Consider the following 5,431-nt stretch of genomic DNA (forward strand, 5'->3'; position numbering starts at 1 on the left):
CAGCAGTAGAAGGAGATCATGATGAGCAAGAGCTGGTTACAAAGAAGGAAAAAGATAGAAGCCAAAGGGAGCTGGGAAAGGTCAATAAGCACAAGTGGAGCACAAAGCAGACTACAGCAATTACAGCATCATTCTGCTCTTATGCCAGTACTGTACCTTTTTGAAAACATCGTGCTTTTCTGTTCCCTGCAGCATAACCCACAAACTGGCAGGATTGCTCTGCCAAAAACCTTCAAGTCAACATGCTGTGTATTTATATCATTAAAGAAATAAGAGGCCACTTCATCCATGGTATTTAAGCTGATATATTCAGGACATAAACATGTTTTGAGTGACAAGGCCTAGTAAAGTCATTCCATAGTTTCCTGCTATGAAATTTCTCCAGAACTTCTGACTGACTGTTGCTACAGGTGCATATGGGCACAGCTGGAATACTCACTACAGCAAACTCGTGCTCCTGCAAGTCTCCATATTTGCTCCCTGTGCTCTCCACATCCCTCTGAGATCAAAGATACCACCATGTCCTGGTTCACAGCACAGCAGGAGCTGAAACTGGAAGTGACACGTTTAGAGAGTGGTCCTTTAGTGCTAGCACAGGCACCGTGAGTGGCCACTCGCCTTGATATTAAACAGGTGTTAAACAGTAGGCAATTTTATAAGTTTCTTTTAACTGGAAAGTGTCTGGAAAGCAGTGAAAACCTCACAGAGAAGTTTTTGTGAAATGTCAGAGGGAAACATCTGTTATTTGAAAACCTAATAGGAGGGAAGCACTGCAGTGAGAGCTTTCTCTTTGGTGCGTTTTTCCCATGCCGGGAAATGCTCCACTGGGACTCTCACTCCTGCCTGCTGCAACGCTGCTGGTTGAAGGTTTTTCCTGCAAGAGCTGTAGAATGTAAAACTGCCAGAGCTTCAGGCAGGACCTGAGCCACCAGAGAGCAGGTGGAGTGAGGCAGCTCAGCATTGCACAGGCTTCCTAGGAACACACGGCCACACAACTTAGCACCATTTTGCCTTTAATTTGTTGCATTTCCAGCAAAACTTTAAGCACCACTGCTGTTCATTAAATTATGTCCCTTGGCAGGAAAAAAAAAGGTTATTTCGGGGTCTGTCACTTAACTGAAGTTTACTGAAGGCATCAAGGAAGATTCCAAACACAGAGGATAACAGGTAGGAATGAATCAGGAGCACTTACAGTACAGACAGATCCAATACATTCCTCCTCCCAGCATTTACTACTGGCCACCACCCATAGGTCACTGGGCAACTCAGACACAGCTTATTCTAAGGGATAAATTTGAGATGGCTCCTGAAAAGCTGTTGCTTCTGTTGCAGGTGCAGCCCTGGCTGCTTTGCTGGGGCTCAGGGAGGAAAAGTGACACTTTTAGAGCATCATGCAGCTGATGTTTCAGCCTCCCCTGACATCCTCTGCTGCCTCAACCCCAGGCACAAAGATGCTGTGGGTCCCCACTTTGTCACAACCTCAGAGACTCTTGACAAAAGCAGTTTGACTGGTGATGCAATGTGTCCTAGGAGAGAGAAAAGGGGCTGCTTTTCTACTTAGACCTAAGGCTTGAGCTATATCCTGAGTCTGGTGTATACCTCAATATAATTTATTTGCAAACTCAGGAGATCTGAATTACATCAAGAGAAGCAAGACAAGTTATACTCAGTAAGATTCTCATTTCTCCAGTAATTTCTTTATTTTCCAACTCAGTCTGAAGGTAGCAAGGACTGGTATCCTCTTACATCAGGGGAAAGAGGTTAGCTGGAGGAACTGCAAAGTTTTTCTCTCCATGGACAGGTGATGAGAAAAGCAGAAAACAAACCCAATCTTGGAAGACTTCTGTTAACTCTCAGTTTGTTCAGCTTAGGGCAAACTCTCAGTGCCAAACACAGTGGTTGTTTACTGTTGTGCTGTCAGCTTTTAACTGCTTAGTGTGACTGTCTTGGGTAGAAGAAACAGCTTTTGTTCCATTCCTCTGCTTTAGTTGCATGCCTGCACTGGTTTATTGGATTAAAACATACAGATTGAGGGGGTAAACCAGCCAACAAACAGGCATGGAGCTCCGCTAGGCTGGGGCAGAGGTGGTGCAGTGCAGGCTGCCAGCAGAGCATCCACACCTGAGAGCATCGCTCCTCCCTGGGCACGCCTCTGTTGGGGCACCTCTCCATGGGCAGCACCAGGGCTCACCCCTGGGCGAGAAGTCACATCCATGTTCTCTTGTCCTGGACTCTTCTTCTGGGTTTGTGGGGGTCCATTTGTTCCATGTCTGCAACTGTCTAATTTTAGACCCTGACCAAGTACTTGCAATGTCCTGGAAAAAGCCTCAGGTGAACTCAGTCCAGGGCCTGTGACACAAAGCCCTACCTATGGGACATGCAGGCATTAGTTAGTCACACGTTTTCATGGTCCTATTTAGCCAAAACAAGATGATTGGCACAGGATGGAGTTAATGTAGGAGGCAAACCTTTACCAGACACCCCTGCACTGATTTTCCATGGGCACAAAGGCCATGTGTTGGAGTGCAGGCTGCTGGCAGCATTGAGCCACTAGCTGACACTGTGTTTTGTAACCCTCCAACGTTTAAACAACAAAAAAACCAAAAAACCCTAAAAAAAATCTCCCTTGATTTTGGGGGGTAGAGGAAAAGTGACCTGTGCACATACAGGCACTTCCCTGCTCAGGCAGGGGCTCAGCCAGGTGTGCTGCTTTTCCTCTGAGTGATCTGCAGAGGCACCAGGCTTGAGTTGTGCCAGCTTTGTGCAGGCTGTTTGCTGCTGTGCTCTATCCCCACGGTATTTGCCATAAGCCAGGCTCCTAAAAGGCTTAGTGTGAAGTCCCTTACAGGAAAGCTATTTGGCATTCATCTGCTGCTCAGTTCCAAGGCAGGTTACCTGGGATAGGCTGCAAAATCATGATGTACATACTTACAGCTTTGCATTACAGAGCTAACCCAGCTCCTCCCACCTCAGAGCCTGCAGGACAAAGGCAGCAAGAGCCTCCACAACCCTCCTGCAAAGAGCTCTGCCCTCCCTGGCAGCAGAAAGGCTGCTGTGTTCACAGAATCACAGAATATTCTCAGCTGGAGGGGACCACCAAGCCCAACCCTCAAGCAATAGCCCCTGCTGGGACTGAATTTGTGATACACAGACATCAGCTCACAAGGCAGGCAGTGTCCTTGAGCACAGAGGATTAACTTCATGAGGGACAAATGAAGAATAACTGTCCCATCTTCATTATTGTTCCAAAAAATTCAGAATGTAGCAGGAAATCTGACCTCTATAATTGCCTTTTTCTCCAAAGCAGAAATCACATGAAATAAAAAGGCTCCAGCTTCTCACCCACAGGCACGCTTTTAACCTCCTGCAAATACACAAAGATGATGCACAATGCCCATATTTCATCTGCAAATGTTACATTGGGCTAACAGCCCAGGCTGAAACAGATGGGCTTAGGTTCTAAAAGCAAATAATGTGTCCTGAAACACTATTTCAGCATGTGTTCCCTTTAGAAGTACAGCCTAAAGAGAAATTCTAGGTGCACTGATGGACAGCTGCTTCACCTCTGAGCAAAGTGAAGCTTGTGCTTTCCTGAGCCACAGCCTCTGCTGCACAGACCAGAAAGCCCAACCCATTCCTACCTGTGCTCTGCCAGCCACTTTCTCCATCCTCTGCCCCTTTTGTCTCCTTCCAGTTGTTTTGATTTTGTGGGCTGAAGCATTTGGACACTTCCTGCAGGAGCCTTTTCCCTCACAGAAGCCCCAAGTCTTGAGTGAGGTCATGAGCTTTGCATAAATGGCTTAGCCTCCAGTAATTAGGAGCACCTTTATAAAAATATATATTTTTTAGGCTATACTGACATCTGCAGGTGCACCATAATGGATTTTGGAAACTAGAGATGCTATCGTTGGAGAATCAGCCTGCAGGTTTGCAATGAAAAGGATGATTGGGATGATTGCATCCCTGGGAGTGAGGGGAGGAGGAGCAGGGCCAGCTCCCACGAGAGGGGGCTGCACACTGCAGTGGCCAAGCCCTGCTGCCAAACCCTCCCTGCTGCTAAGAGCACTCACTCCTTCTTCATGGAATTGTTCTCAGGCCAGCAGGCCAACTTCATACAGAACCTGCAAGGTGCAGCTGCTCAGAATTAGCAAAGAATTGTATTTAGTGATATTTTGGCTGGTATTCAAACCTGTGTTGATCAATGTTAGCCTTAGTTTAAACAATAGCCATAAAAACCTACATTTGGAAAAATGCAGGATATTGTAGATGAGAATGAGGGTCAAATTAACTTAGGTCATTGTTGCTTGAATTTATAAATGCCTATTGAAATTGTATTCAGTCAGAGCATAATGTGCTTTGCAAATAGTCTCAGTTTTCTACAGTTCTGATCTCAAAGTGAACAAGTGAACATCTCTGATGCTGGAGATGCCACTGCAGCAAGATGTCACACGTTCTTCTAAATCAAGTGGGGTTCAGAGTGCCTTGCCTTTAATGAAGCTGTAAACAAAAAATCCATGAGAGATGCCTCTTGAAATAGTTGAACAACAGGTGCCAAGACAGGTGGGAATTTCTGCCACTTCATGCATGCCTGCAAGCTGCAGAACTGAAGGAAATTGGCTGAAGCTTAACTACCACAACATTGGTATATCATAACAGTTTTGTAAAGATTATGATATACCAATAGTTTTTCTTAGATATGTTCTTTGTGAAGTAAACAAACACAAAGAATTATCCTCATTTACCTTCCAAAGATTTTTCTGGCTTCTAAAAATATTCTATTACCAGTACAAGACTTTCTGTAGTATCTCATTCTGAAAGCACTTCAAGGCATAAGGATTTGGACAGTCATTGTGTTGCTTCTAGGTATTATTACACTATGAGAAAAGAACAAATTAATTAACAAGACAGAGTCCTTTTTGTTTAAACAGAGAAGTTGTGATTTGTTTGGGTCACATCAAATTAAAACTTAGGTTCTTTGCCCAGGGTTTGAGGGTCCCACCAGACACCCAGGCCTGCCTGACCACAGGGAGGCCTGAAGCAGGGGCCTCCAGGGACACAATTCCCACTTTATCCCTGTAAACTGTGCTTGTGCATCCCCAAGACCTGCACCTCTGAGCCCTCCAGGCACATTGTCACTCACGAGAGGGGCAGCAGGGACTGATCCTGGAAGCTGTTACTTTTTAAAATTGCCGTGGTTGGGTACCAGGAATTAGGCGACATAGAGATGAACACAGTAAACAGAAGAAAGCCTGGGATGAAGAAACTACACTTTTTAATGTCAAAGGTCAGGCTCTGCTCACTTTGCCTTTCCGAGTAGTCCTACTGAGGCTAAAGCAGATCCTGGAGCAGCTAAAGAGAAGGAAGTTGGACTGTGAGTGTGCCAATGTTAGAAAGCCTTTGCCCCTCCCAACAAAGACACTACATGTGAGGG

Source organism: Melospiza georgiana, chromosome 1, assembly GCF_028018845.1.
Source record: "Melospiza georgiana isolate bMelGeo1 chromosome 1, bMelGeo1.pri, whole genome shotgun sequence".
Taxonomy (NCBI): domain Eukaryota; kingdom Metazoa; phylum Chordata; class Aves; order Passeriformes; family Passerellidae; genus Melospiza; species Melospiza georgiana.